Genomic DNA, 15,089 nt, shown 5'->3' with positions numbered 1-15,089 from the left:
CCTTCTGCCCATCCTCTCCCTCCCCCTTCCAAAAATTTAAAAAGAAAGAAAGGAAGGAAGGAAGAAAGAATGAAAGGGAGGGAAGAAAATCCAAAAAGTGCCCCCAAAGTAAGATTACTCCTCTACCCCAATTCTTCTCCCCAGAGCCTCCATTGTTCCAAATTTCTTGTGAATCACTCTAGACATTTTTCTCAGCATAAACAAAAACACAATTTGGACCATATTGCAAATAATACCTGCAACTTGCTTTTTTGCCACCACCCAGCAGTATATCATAGAAACCTTTTTACAGCAAACCTAGATTCTTTTCTTTTCCATTCCGCTATATGGAAATACAGTAGGGCCCCCAGTTTCAGTTCCCTGGGGTCACCTGCCATCTGGAAGGAAGCAGATGATCCTATGGCCCGAGGGTCACAGGTAGTGAACACTGCGTCACAATGCCTACATCCTTCACCTCACTTCATCGTCTGAGGTGGGTGTTTATCATCTCACATCATCACCAGAAGAACCGTAAGGCAGTACAATAAGGTATTTTGAGAGAGACCACATTCACATAACATTTCTAAAAGTAAGCTATATACACTATACACTCTATCGGTATAATTGTTCTATTTTATTATTAGTAAATAATTATTACTTCACTATTAATCTCTTGCCGGGCCTAATTTATAGTCTCTATCACAGGTACGTATACCCATGTAGTATAAATCGGGTTTGGTACCAACCATGGTTTCCGGCATCCACGGGAGGTCTGGGAACACGTGCCCGGCACACGGGAGTGGGAGGGGCCTACAGCTCCAGAATTTATTTCGGTCGCCATTGGGCCGGCAGGTTTCCTCAGTTATTTCCTCTTGCAGATAACAGCGCAATGCACCTTCTTGTATACACATAGAAAAGGAACCTTGTTGAAAATCTCTCTGTCCTAAAAGCCAAAAACCAAAAAGCCCCAAACCCTCCTTCATTCTTCTGGTTCAGGACAGGAAGCGGCCTGCGGCGCGAAGCAATCACAGCAAACCGCCCAGACCTGACTGACTCTCGCCCGCTGGTTCTCCAGCTACTGGGCAGCTAGAAGCTGCGCAGGAGGGCGCGTATGTGGCTCCTGAGGTGGGTGTGCAGCTGAGAGCGGACAGCCGAGAGGGGTTGAGGGTGGCCGAGGCCCCTCCGAGCCAGCCGTGTGTGCTGCCCCAGGCGGGGACAGGGAAGGCGTCAGCATGGCGCCGTCAGGTACGCTCCGCGGGCTTGGGAGGAGGCTGGGGCTGAGCGGTGTGCGGCGCCTCACATTCACCTGGATGCCGCGCTGACTCTGCCAGTGATGTTAGAAGTTAAGGCACCAGAATGGTGTGGACCAGTAGCTGATGGTCAAGAGCAGCTCAGTGCCGAGCATCTCTGTGAAAGGTGGCGTGCTGGGTGAGTAAGCTGAGGAAGCTTTTATTTTAGTTTTTTCTTTTTTTCTTTTTCCTTCCTTCCTTCCTTCCGTCCTTTAAACATGGTTTGTGTTTAATCCTCTGGAAACCTCTGTCAGTGAGGCTTTTCTTTTCCACTGTGTGGGACATCATGTGTGGGCATCTCTTGCCAGAAATCAGAATTTCCTGGCAAGTAAGAGAAGCAATTTGAGTAACCCAGACACAGACAAATACATCTCACTTCAACAGAGCTTTTCAGGTATCACTGAAGATGTGTGAGAAACCAGATAGCCAGCTATAGAAAATTCTCTTGAAAAAAGTATTCTCTGGTCAATGGCTTTAGTGAAGCTCTTGCTGCCTGATCTCCTGAACTGGATAAGTTCAGGCCAGTGCTTCACGGAGGAAAGTTTTGTTAGACCACGGGGAAAGGATTTGGGAGAGGTCAAGGACTCGGTCCAGACTGTATGGGGCTCTTCCAGCTTCGGGGCTCGGAGCAAAATGCACGGACTTGATCTGCTGCTTCTGAAAATGCTTGTGGTGCCTGGTATTTGAAAAGTAGGTGCAGGTTTGTTCGCATTGATCGTGTCCACCTGACGAGCATATTTTGGAATTACTCCTCATTGCTTTCAGGTCCCTTTATGAAATGGGGCCAATGAAAAGGTATTACTAGAGGAACAAGCATATGCTTTTTTTGAAGGGATCAATAAAATCCGTGCTTGTCTGACAGGTTTGATTTTCCATAATGGCATTTGGCTTAAGAACAGAAAGAGCCTTGCACTTGAGAAACTTGAGGTCGGGATTCAAGTGCAGAACGAGGGGATGGCTTATAGGGAAAGAATTGGGTCCTGGGAAGGGGTGGGGTTCCTGTGAGTTCACAGAGTGCATGCAGTATGAGCTGGTTGGAAGCAGAAGTCTGTTGTGTTTTTAGAAAGAAGGCATTAACATCAAGAGGAAAAGAGCTAACGGTGTGGCCTGCGTGGTGGGGGATGGATAGACCTAGGACGCTGGTTAGTCTGGGCACAGGGCTCTGCATATAGTCTACTGCTCATATTTGGTACTGAGGGTCAGAGATGAGTGAGCAGGGCCCAGGGGAAACCAGTCACTGAAGAAATTCTGTCCAGAGACAGAAATGCATTAGATCCCAACTAAGAAGGACCCTGATTCTCTGGGCATTCATCTAGAGAAGTTTCTGTTTGCAGCTCCCTTCCCTGCCCCCACCCCCATGGGTGTCCTATTTCCCATCACCTGTCCAGTCTCCCTGAACAGCTTTTACGTCCTGAACTAGTTCAGTCCCATAGAGGAGCTTTTGTTAAGCATTCATTCGCTTGTGAGAGTTTTTTTCACCCTATGAAATTCTCTCAGCCTTCTGACATTGTCAAGTGCCTCAGTGATTGGCTTTGAACAACTGTGACCTTCAGCTGCCTCGGGACAAGTAACGCCATCCCTGTTGATCCTAGATTCAAACCGGGGGATCCTTTCAGTCAGCAGGAGGAAATACTAGAAAGGGATACAGGGTCCTCCCTTCCTGCCTCGGGGGGTCTGTAAACTGAGACCTGTTCTTCCGAGTAAGCTGCTTCTAGTCCATCTTGATTCCAGTTCCTCTTAACAGATCAATTTCCTGGAGACGCAGAGTAACAGGCTGCCTGGCGTAGGGGTCAGAAAACCCGGGCTCAGGTTTCTGGCATTCCTGCCACCACTGATTAACCACGTGTCCTTTGGCAAATCCTTCAGTAACTCCCCTTAAGTAAAAATGAAGGGGTTGAATCAAGATGCACACAGATTTTTAATAGCCCGAAAGAAAGAACCGAAATTGCCAAGATTAAATTTGAAACAGTCGGTGGTAGAGGTAGATGCTGGGAGAGAGCCAACATTGCTGTACGTATAGGGAATTTTTCAGTCGTCCGTGGCTATGAAACAGGAGTGAGCTGTGAATGCTGGTTAGCTTGTCATCCCAGGCCCATTGATAGGAGCTCAGTTTTCCGTGTAAGGGAGGTTAGAGTCCTGTGCTCTGCTTGAAAGGGCTATGGTGTCTCCTGCCTCCAGTCCTGTCTGCATTCCGGGCTTCTCTCCAATCTACAATCAGAGTAATTATTCTTAAAATTTAAATTTCATTGTTTTGCTCTCCTGGCTTACTGGCCTTCAATAGCTCCCTTAACACCCTCAGAATAGTCTCATACATCGGCCTTCATGATCTGGCCCCTGTTGATCTCTCAAACCTACTTCCGGTCCTCCACAACCTGGACTCAGTAGTTCCCAAACCTGGGCTTCCTCCTTCCTCTAGAATGCAGTTTTGAATACGCACACACACTCATACAGCATGTGCATACACCCACACGAGTGTGTGCCCTGCCACCTGTCAGTGTCTCCATCCCCTGAGCTCAGAGCACACCCCCTGCCCCCATCTGTGCTGACCCCAACCATAGAGCAGCCACCTGCGGGCACTCCATCCACCCTCCCATTTCAAGATGGCGCCTCAAGACAGGAATTGTGCTTTGCCTGTGCACACCCCACATGTACCATATTTCTGGTAGGCACTAAGTAAATACTTGCAGAACCCGTGGAAGGCTAGGGGAACAAGTACATTCGGAGAATAGGAACAAGGATGGTGTGGGCTGTGGAGGTAAGGTTGACTGCCAGGAGAAGAGAGCATCAGGGGTGGCCTGATAACCCACCTTTCTGTCAAGGGCTTCCATGGGCATGTGGGACACGGTTTACTCTACCCTGTCCGGAGGGGAGAATTAGCCTCTGGCAGGAGGGACACAGACACAGTGTAGTCTTCAAAGCAGCTTTGGAGAATACTGTGGCATGCCAAGTGTGGATGCCTTTACAGAGAAGGGCTAGCTCCCTGGGGGCCTAGAGAGTTCCCTGGCCAAGAAGAGCCCCAGCACCATCCCAGGAGTATGATTAAAAGGATTCTTGGGTTGGGTGAGATGTTCATCCTGATAATATGAAAGGTCCTTCAGAGCATGGATTTGAAGACATGCATGGCTGTGGGGATGGCCATGGACTAGATTGTCTGTGTGACCTCAGACAAGTAAGTCACTTCCTCTTTTCATGACTAACTTGGTTTCCTCATCTCTAAAGTAGACATAGAAGCAGAATTAGCCTTGTAAAGATAGGCTGGAAATACAGTACACGGGTATATGAAGTACTCAAACACTGCTTAGTTTTGTTCATACTGGGTGAGGGCAGGACCTGGGGACACAGAGTCTGCCTACAGAGTCTCCAGCTGATCTCTGAACAGCTCACAAGTTTCTCAGAGCTTCCCCTGAAAGCCGGGCCTGGGTGGAAGGGGCAGGAGAGGACAACCGTTGACACAGAAGAGCCAAAGGGGGGGTGTGTGTGTACCAGATGACATGGACATCTTGCCTTTGGGGGTCCTGAAACAGCTTGTTAATTCTCTCGAAACCTGAGGGCAGGGTGGGCCTGTGTGTGTGGGGGGGGGGAATGTTCCCACAGCCTCCTGTCCTCCCTCCCTCCTCAATAATTCCCTGCTTATGGGTAGTCTCCCCACCAAGTGGAAGTTGGATGCATCGATGGTAAGCTTTTGAATCCGTAGTTTCTTTTCCTCAGAAGACAGGTTTCTTTTTCTGCAGTTTCTTGTTCTCTGAGTTCTGACCCTCTGATGTGCTTCTGACCCTCTGATTTACCAGGACACACAATGTTGTCCTATGTGTAGAGCACGGTCCACCTGATGCCTGGCTGAGGGAGGGGCATCAAGGTGGCAGCAAAAATACATTTGGCTCTGATCTTCCTCCTCAGAAAGTCCACGGAAGTCCAAGACCACTGATGGCACAGCCCAGCTTTTGCCTGACAAAAGAGTCTAGGAGCCTTCCGCAGTGTTTAGCCACCATCCAAGTTTTCCGGAGGCTGGAGTCAGAGCCCTACTTGACTCTCTGCCTCTGGGTGGCCTGTGTCAGCCCCAACTGCCTCTGCCATTGCTGGAGCCACACTTCCTTTCTGGTACTCCACACCTGTGACTAAGGTCAGGGCTATTCTGTTAGATAACTCAAGGGGTTCTTGCTGTTTCAGCTCAGAATCTTCTTTGTCAAGGATTTGGGATGGATTCCCAGTGGACCAGCGCCAAGGGACAGTTAACACTCACACACGCACACACACACACCCCAATATCTTGCCCAAAAGCCTTTGTCCTTTCTTTCTCATAAGCCCAGATAGTGTAATTCATCACGGTCTCGGATAAAGTCCAGCCTTCTCCAGGGCCCTCCCCAGGGAAGAGATGGGAGGCACGCTGCCTCTGCTTCTTTCTTGGTGTGGGAGTTTTATCTGACATCCTGCAGCTCAGCTGCATTCCGGACACTCTCATGAAATAACTCTTGGTGGCCCTCTAGGTGGGCAGGGCTCCTGAGGGGGCACCCTGCTGACAGGCACCCTTAATCCACAGATACACAATTGCTTCGGTCCTCCTGCACCATGGGATTTCTCCAAACCTGAGAGAGTGTGATTACAAGGAAAGAATTAGAATTTTCCTTTTCATAATTCACAAAGCAGAAGAAACTCTCAATGTTGATTTAGCCCATTCTGGCTCCTGGCAGGGTTAAACTCAAACGATAGTTTTTGCTTAGAAAGAAAGAAAGGAAGCAAGCAAAAACACCAACTAAAATGCTAAAACACCCCCTTATAGGTTGTAGGGTTTTTTGGTTTTAAATTTTTTCTGGTTTCTGTTTTTGTTGTGTGTCTGTTGGTTGGTTGGTTTTTTCTCTAATGGCCACACTGATTTGTGATGCCCTGTGAGCCTGTTGCCTGTGGCATCCTTGAGGAGAGTTGGAGGGAAGATGATAGCCTGCTTTCAGTGTTGCCCATCACTGTAATTCTTTCTGCCTGGGTTCTTATCCACCCATCGTCCTCTCTCTCTACCCCAAACTATCCCCCCACCACACACACACGTTAATACTCACTCACCCCTACACACCTATTTTGTTTGAAGCCATAATCACCTGTGTCCAGCTTGGCTCCTGGAAGTGCAGAGGGAGCACTGGGTATGCAACACCATAGACATATTTTCCCCAAGAGATGCTTATGCAGTGATCCAGACATTCTCATGCTCTGCCTTTTAATTAGTTTAGGGAGTTGTAACCTCACAGTGTGGGTGAGCTGGCCAGCTGCGCTTTTCGGGAAGTTACATGGTCTGCACTCCTCTGCCTCCTCCCCTGGTGTTAGGAAATTATAGAGCCAGCTCTCTTTGCTTGTCTTGGAAGTGTGTGTGTTGCCCTTATCCCACAGAGCTCGGGATGCTCCAGGGCCTTTCTGAGCCAGTGCTCAAGGCCCTTGGGGACCTGTGGTAACTCTCAGATCTCACGTCTTGCAGCCTGCTGGCCATGAGCAGGTCAGGAGAGGATGGCCTTTGAGCTAAAAGAGCTGGTTTTCATCTGTGGCTGTTCAGTCCCCATGGGTGACCTACTATAACTGCCCTGGGAACCAGAGGAAAGATTTTACGGCTTGAGGGGAACCTGCATCTCTTCCCTAAAGGGCCCCATTCTGGAGGCTGCCAGACACCTTATCTCCATGAAAGGAGAGGCTCCAAAGAGCCCTTCTGGCCTTCGTCCCTCTGAGGCTGCCCTATCTGAACATCCCCACGGGGGCTCTGGGATGGCGCATGGCTGAAAGCAAATCTGTCATAGCTGCTGACTTTTTAAACACAGTCCCCTCTTATTTTGTGCATGCGTTCTTCCTTGGGGTGACCAGATCACAATTTTGGCTCTAGTTTTAACTTCTCCACTTTATCAAAGTTTGGCACATCTCTCTCTGTAAATAACATGGGGCGGGGTGGGGGGGCAGGCAATAGTGTTTTTCCTGGCATTCTCCCAGAGATACTTGTCCAACCCGGCTCAAAGTGGCCAGCGCCTGTCTGATTTGCCCCCTGTGGACTGTGTTAGTTTTGTACACCACACTTCTCAGCTAAAACCCATCAGGGTGCAATTTTCTTTCTTCACTTATCTCATCCTTTTGGCATGGATTCCACTACGGGTTGCCTCCTATCTGCATACCTGCTTTTTTGGCAGCCTTCCACATCCCTCCTGCCTCTCTCAGTCTGTTGGGCAGGGCCTCGCCAGCCTCTCTTCTTGGCACTTGGCTTCTCCCTGAGGGTTTCTCTCTGCAAATAAGATCATTAATCACTACCCTGGCCACTGACTCTGATATTATGGCCTTGTAGGAAGTGACTTGCTCACCACCTAGTCCTACCAGGCATGGAGATGGTCACTGAGCACCCTAAAAGGCCTGAGCCCCTCAACGTCCCTGTCCCCAGACTAAGAGCGCAAAAGGGCTCGAGACTCCTTGACAGGTGGTGGTTTCCATACTTTGAAACAGGTACTTTTGTAACCTCTAATTTCGAGAGATCTGCCTAATTGAAATGTTGAATTGGATGTTATGTATTTTTTTTTTTCAAACTAGTGGCGTAAATCAAACTTTCTGTAGATCATTTGCATTTAATTTCTTTAAGGAGTAACACATTCACATGGTTCAAATTCCCCAAAGTAGCAACCCTCATACACAAAAATTCTTTCTTCCGGCCTTGTGCTTCTGCCCAGTTTCCACCCTGAGTGCTTGGTTTCTTGTAGATCTTAGTTCTTGTTGGTTGTGGATAATCTTGAACCAGATTGGTAATCATTCAACTGCTGTGATGTGGCTATTTAATGAAAAGGAGGCCTCTTTCACTCTGTCACCCATTTGCCATTTAGGATTGAGTACCCGCCCCTCCCTAGCGGCATAGCTGTATGAATTCTGTCCTAAGGTCTTTCTCTTTCTCTATCTCTACAGCCTAGCCTTTGTAGAACTATGAATTCTTATCTCCGCCATCTTTGTCTAAGCATCTTTGTTTCAGTGCCTCAAAGCTTAAAGCAGATTCCATGACTTGGGAGCTTAGTGAATTGGCCCCCAGTTAATCAGATAAGCACTAGAGAAATTCCCTGGAAATCTCCAACAGAGAGACATGAAAGATCCAGCACAATTGGTTTATCATGACAGGATTCCAGCTGACACTATCCAAAGGAATAAGACCCTGCAGTTACCTAAATAACCTGAAGAGGGCTTTGAGAAGGAGGGGAGCCCCAAGGGAAGTGTCAGGGGGTGGGGGGGCAGATGTGCTTGGCCACCCAGCCACCCATCGGGGTGTGCTCCAAAGCCTGGGCTGGGCTGCCATAGGCAGAGGTCAGCGGACCAGGCAGCAGAAGTGGCCAACATTCCTACAGTCAGAAAGAGAGTGCTGATAAACCTTCAGAGAGTTAGGGCCGCCCACTTCCTGGCACACTCCTGTCTGGGTGTGGCTGGAAGGGCCGCCCTGTCATTATCGGGACCATCTCTGACACAGCCCAGGGCAGTCCCTCCCTCCCACGCACACACCCTCTTAGTGCCACCTAATACATTTGTCCCAGCTTGTCACTTCTCTGAAGTGCTTATAAGTCACTGCCTGGTGTGGTTCCACATGGCTGTCCATTGGTTGGGGGGAGTCACCCATGCAAGTTTGATGGCTCGGTTGTGAAGCCAGGGCCGCCTCTGGGTAATATTCTCTGGGTCTGCCCCACTGCCCCACAGATCTCTGACCCAGTGCTTTTTTCAAGGATGCTGCCTGGTGATCACAGACGTGGTCCCAGGTACCACAAGATTCAGAATGACCAAGAACAGGGAAAATTGCTGGGGCCTCATGGAAGCATTAACTTTCATTCATGAACCTGTAAAAACTGGCATTCTTAAATGGTATATAGGGTTTACACCATATCATATTAAATATTTAATAAGGAAATGTCATTCCCAAGCCATGCTCAGTGGAAGTGGATTATTTCCCTTTGCATCTGGGACACATGAAGGGAACGCAAGTACTTGACTTGGGTTAAATTACCTGGTCTCTAATTAGGAGCTGGGACGAGGCAGCAGGGATCCCTTCCCTAAGGACTTGCTCTTGGGGTGTCCATTCTAGCTCATGCCTGACGTTAGGGAGATTGTCCAGCCTCTGAGCAGGACCACCCTGGAGCTGCCCAGTTTATGGGTGAGTCCCTCGGAGACAGGAGATACAACAACACAAGTGGGCTGCCGCGGGAAGGACACTCGGGGTGGGGGGTGGTCCCAGAGGTTGGGACTGTAGAAGAAAGACCGGGTCTGTGGATAAAGAGGATGGATGAGGCCTGAATGGTGCTGAGTGTGAGGTGCCTGGGGCATGTCGGAGTGGAGGACCAACAGCATCCATATTTGGAAATCATCCTGTCAGGAAACAAGAAGACATGGGAGCATGGTGGTGTGGGTGGATTGAGAAGAAGAAAGGCTTGGGATGAGCCCCAGATGAGCTCCAGGTAGCTGTTCATAAATAAGAGGCCAGGACTTCTATGGGTAGCTAGAATAGTAGTGATGCTCTGGGGCTTGCGCCTATGTCTGAGGAGTGAAGACATAACTGCAGAAGGTTGGGTGTTCTGGGTGGAGAGCAGGCACTGTGGGAGCGATGCAGGGGACAAATGCCTGCTGAAGCGTGGTCAGCAGCCTTCATGGCCTTGTCAGTGTTTTCAGCCCTGCCCTCAGACTGCCAGCGGTGGGTGGTGAGCAGGAGGAAATGAATTTGGACTTCTGGTGGAACTTTCCAGATCTACATGTGAACCATAGGTCAGTGATCGGGGGATGGGTGGTGTGTGGTCCAGGGGACCATCCTTGGCAGGCAGAGTCACGGTGGGCATTAGAGATGGGTGGAGTATGTAGTGTGCCTCAGTCCGGGGCTACTCCTGCGAGCTCGTTGTGCCCATCTCTCCCCAGCTCTGCATTCAGGGATGCCATTTTCACATCCCAAAATGGGCCATGGTGGGAGGACTGACACTACAGACACTGAAGGGCAGATGTTAGTCATCATTGCTGACCCTTTAGCAGCACACAACTGGGGGCTAGAGAAGTAAAGCGCCCACCAACAAGTGGAAAGGGGTGAGTTTAAAATGAGGGGCCAGGAGTGCTGAGGAGTTTGGACTTTATCCAGAGAGCTGTGGAGAGCCATCAGGAAGTGGTGTAATTACAGTGCATTGCTTGAGGGGGTGGTGTTCGTAACCCTATTTGCTTGGGTTGGCAGGCTGGCTCTACCGCTTAGTGGTTGTGTGCCACTTACTGGATCTTGGGCAGGTTCCCCTCTCTGGGCATGGTTTCCTCTTCTGTGAAATGGGAGAAATAGTATCTGCTTCATAGAGTTACTGTGAGCTTTATACAAGTTCTCCAGGTAGAGCACTTAGAACAGAGCTTGGCACACAGGGAGCATTCAGTGTCAGCTATTATAGAAACATATGGACCAGTATGGACCAGATGATCGTATCTGTCTTTTGTGTCTGTGTTTTGGAACAAACACTTCAGTGTGGAGAACAGATTGGAAGAGGCAAAACAAAAGGTAGGAAGAGGAGGAAAGGAGCTGCCATTAGACCAGGGGTGGTGGGAGCCTGAAAAGGTCGAGGGAAGATAAGACGTTTGGGGCCACACAAGTGAGATGGTAACGTGTTGCAGAAGGTAAAGAGAGAGGAAGGGAAGTTGAGGTGGAGAAAGGGGTGGATGTCAGGCTGGTTCCTGAGAGGGTATCTCAGCAGAGAAGAGGGAGGAGGACCTGATGGGTGGAAGCAGTGTGAGAACAGACCCAGGGTTTTTCAGAGACTGTTGGCATTCATGGGTTTTCGATAAATATTTGTCATTTGATTTTTAAAATTTTAATTGATGCAGCTGGAATGAAAACTGAAGAAAATGCAATAGGCTTGGAAAGAGCAAATTACCTGTAAGGTTCCTGTGGCACTCTGCACCTCTAGTCACTTGTACCAGTCACTTGCACCTTTAGTGACTGCACCAGAAGTCACTCAGTGAAAGGCCCAGGCACCATCCCTGACCTGCCCAGCATGCAGCCTTCCAGCCAAGAGCCGCTTGCCCCTCATGGGTGCCCATGTGGGGGTGGGGCTTAGGCATGAGCCAAGCACTGGAGGGTTAAACCTCATGGTCTTTCACAAGGGGGAGAGAGCTCTCTTCTGTCTACACTGCACCCAGCTTTTGGGGCCTTCCTGTTGTCACGGTGGCCCTTTGTTGGTGACAAAGTCTCTTTCAAGCAGTAGGGCAATATTTCACCCTTGCCACACTTTGAATGCTGTTGCCAGGGACTAGTTTAACTGTGTCACAGGCTTCATGTTGCATCAGCCTGTCCTCTTGTGAGATTAGTTTGGGGGACAATGACAAGCTGGTATTAGAGCCAATTCTGCAGAGTTGCGTAGGGGATAGAGAATGGGGTGTGCTCTCAACTGGGGTATACAGGCCCAGAAGCTTCCACAGTTTACCTGCCCTAGCCAACCACTCTCCTACTGGCCGGGAGACAGGTTGGCAGTGGCAAAGGGCAGGATTTCTCTCCCTTTCTGTTCTCACACATCTTCTCCTCAGCCACCATCCTCTGTCTCTGCCAAATGAGATGGAAAAATAAAGATGTGGCAAAGGTTCCAAGTGGGTGAACAGAGAGGGGGAGCCAAATTGGGCCAGATTAAGTGACTTGGTGAATTCAGCTTATTTGGAGGAAGAAGAGAAATACATTTAAGAAAGATAAAAAGATAGGCAGAGGAGTGCCTGGATGGCTCAGTCATTTGGGCGTCTGACTCTTGGTTTTGACTCAGGTCAGGATCTCAGGGTGATGGAATGGAGCCCTCTGTTGGGCTCTGTGCTCCGCAGGGAGTCCGCTTTAGATTCTCTCTCCCTCTGCCCTTCCCCCGACTCATGTGCTCACTCTGTCTTTATTAAATAAATAAATAAATAAATAAATAATATATCTTGGGAAAAAAAAAAAATAAGCAGACATTGCTCCTGGCTTTGGTCGGTATTTCTCAAAACATTTCTTATATGTTCTCCTCCCAGGTTCCCTGTAAGTCTGTCATGCTTTAAAAGTGACATACGTCGGGAAGCTTAAAGCAGAATTGGGTACAATAACTTTTGGGAATCTAGTGAAGTGGTGTAGATCTATTGATTGATGATTGGTTGAGTGATGATTTATTTATTTATTTTAGAAAGAGAGCAAGGCAGAGGGAAACGGGGAGAGAATCCCAAGCAGACTCCACCCTGAGCACGGAGTCCCACTTGGACCTTGATCCCACAGCCCTAAGATTAGGACCTGAGCCAAATCAAGAGTTGGTGCTTAACTGAGCTGCCCACAGTGGTGTAGATTTAGACCATCCTAGAACTAGCTCCCAATTAGGGACTCTCTCAGATTAATTATTTGGCTGTGTTGGACTCTCCACTTAAGTAAGGCCGGTCTTCCTCCCCAAGATGGCAGCCTGTTCATCTTCTGCAGGCCAGGCCTGCCCAGCAGCAACCAGCTGATGCTTGTTCTTTTTCCAGCCACTTGTGGGGCTCCCGGGAAACTTTGATCTACTCCCCTAGCTTCATCTGCTGACAGGTCAGATCAAGGGGTTGACCTGAAACAGTGGGAACTAGAGGCCACTGCTTCATTCTCCTCTTTCTCTGGTCCCTGGCAGAAAAGTGCTGCCCAGATTTCTCTTCAGAACAGAGGCACTCATCCTCCTGACTGCCAGGAGTATCATCCATTGAGAGGGGGCAGCTGAGTCCCTGCCTAGACATTGCCCTTAGCCAAAGGGCCCTGCCTTACCCCCCAGGCCAGGGATAACTATATCCAGTGACTGGATGATGCAGGGGCTCCAGGCTCTGGGGCTTTCTCCTCCATTTGGGATCTTTCTGAAGGGCCCACCCAGCTTCAGAGCTGCCTGTGGGGTCATCTGAGGCCTCTGTTACAACTGGACTGAACCTATTTGAGCCTTCTTCCCTCACTCCCCCTACCATACTGATTTTCTGACCTGGGAGCTGAGCTGAAACCATAGCCCACCACTGTATATGCCTCATTTCCTCATGCCCCTCCCTGTACAGCTCAGCATCTCTCCCTCTCCTTTTCCAGGAGACCCCCCAAGCCTAGAGTGCAAATTTTCTAAGGCTAGGCAGCCCTACATTTGAGGCTAACTTTTACATAGAGCCTGGCATGGCAGCCCTGGGAATGCAGGGCAAGAGTTACAGATGCCATGGGACTCTCTGAGTGTTGTTCGTGCCAAAGATGATTCTAGTCCTTTCCAGAAGCTGCAGCTGGGCATTCCCTGGGGTGTGCTTTATGGAGGAGGGTCAGTGGGCACAGACACACTTCTGTCCAAATGATTTATTACCTCTGAGGAACCAACCTAGGCCTCTTCAGTTTCTGTTAAATGTTTTTGTTTAAAAATAAAATGTATATTAAAATATATATTTTAGAATACTTTCAGTTCAAGTTGGAAAGTAAGCATAAGATACTAATCTGCTTCGTCACCTATTTTACCAAACCTAGGAGCTCCTAGGCAGTAGGAAAAGGAAAATGCAAGGTTTACAATAACGTGTGTAATATGAAGTAAATGACCGCTCTCCAGGTTGGCCAGGGGACTGGTTCAAGCATATAGGGAAGGAACGCTCTGTACTAGTTGGAGGACTGGTATTGCAGAGATAGAGGGGAGAATGTTGAGAGTGGGTTCTCCAAGAATAACCCTTGGATGACCTGGGCCAGACATTGTTTTCTGGAAGAGTGGAAACTCATGCTAGTAAGGACACTAACACACAGGGTGGGAAAAATCCTCAATTCTGGAAACTGGATGCAGTTAAAAATCCTCTTCATTTGGTCCTTTAATGTTACACATAGCTAAAATTCTGATCGTTAATCCTTTGCATTCTGTCTGTGCCGTTGATGGTTCTCCACCACCCACACAAGTTATCAGAGGCTCTAGATAGGAGAGCCACCGTGACAAGGGACGTACTCTCCCCTTGCTTATTTGTCAAGGGCAGTGAACTTCAGCTGCAGGCTGGCTCCTGCTTGTGGGGGTTCCCGCTCTGTTTGGTCTGAGCCCTGGAGTCAGTATCACCCCAGATAACCCTGATATGGAATATGAAACAAAAAATTAAAATGATACAAAAGCCCCTATCATCAGATGTCATCTTGGATAATTGTACATGATGAAATATTTCCTCCTTTCCGAGCATGTATACATGCCCTCGCGTGCCCATTCACACATACACACTTTCGCTCCATACATCATTATATATTTATAAATTTCTTACTCTTCATCCACATAATGGGGATAAAAGTCTGGCTCAGATTGGCCTCTGAGATGTATTGTGGGCCCAGTGATCTCCTGCAGGACCTCCAGAAAGGTGAAGTTCTATAAACATGGAAGGCATCCCCACCAATAACCATGAGTCCGTCATTTGTTTTCTGATTACTCTGCATCTTGCCCTTCGTGTTCAGAGAACAAAGGAAGGCGGAGCTTTAGAGCTGGGTTCTCAATGATCCCTGTGTTGACAAGACCCAAGCTGAAGGCCTACAGGAGGACAAGGGCATGTTTTTCCCGGAAGGCTGACTGAGCAGTTCTCCAAATGTTTGCAAGTACAGGGCAAAATTCCATGCAGCCTTCAAACCTTGAGCCAAGACTCAGCATTAACAAAGCCAAAAGTTTCATTTCTTTGACTGTGGGAGTGCTGCAGTCAGCCTCTAAATGGCCATTCAGTTTGAAGTTCAATAAGCACTTTGATTGAGAAACACTTTGACTGAGGGGTGAAAAGTCCTTGGCTTTAAATGGCCCATGATGAGCAGTTCCCATGTCATGTTATAGGCCCTACATTCTCCCCTGCTGAAGGTGACTCCCTGGGTGGAACACCTCAGTC

The 15,089-nt window shown here is 48.7% G+C and overlaps 1 long non-coding RNA gene across 2 annotated transcripts in view; it reads left to right on the top strand.

Moving 5' to 3' along the window:
- The first annotated feature begins 448 nt into the window (after positions 1 to 448).
- LOC131809377 (uncharacterized) overlaps positions 449 to 15,089 on the top strand; it is a 29,546-nt gene continuing 14,905 nt past the window's right edge. The window contains exon 1 of one of the 2 annotated variants that reach the window (XR_009345152.1): positions 449 to 528. This is a non-coding gene — a long non-coding RNA (uncharacterized LOC131809377). Of the gene's footprint in view, positions 529 to 831; positions 1,225 to 15,089 lie in introns of those variants that run through there. The other variant, XR_009345149.1, reaches the window with a different exon arrangement.

This window comes from Mustela lutreola, chromosome 10, assembly GCF_030435805.1.
Source record: "Mustela lutreola isolate mMusLut2 chromosome 10, mMusLut2.pri, whole genome shotgun sequence".
Lineage (NCBI taxonomy): Eukaryota > Metazoa > Chordata > Mammalia > Carnivora > Mustelidae > Mustela > Mustela lutreola.
This window is presented reverse-complemented; position numbering and strand designations above follow the sequence as displayed.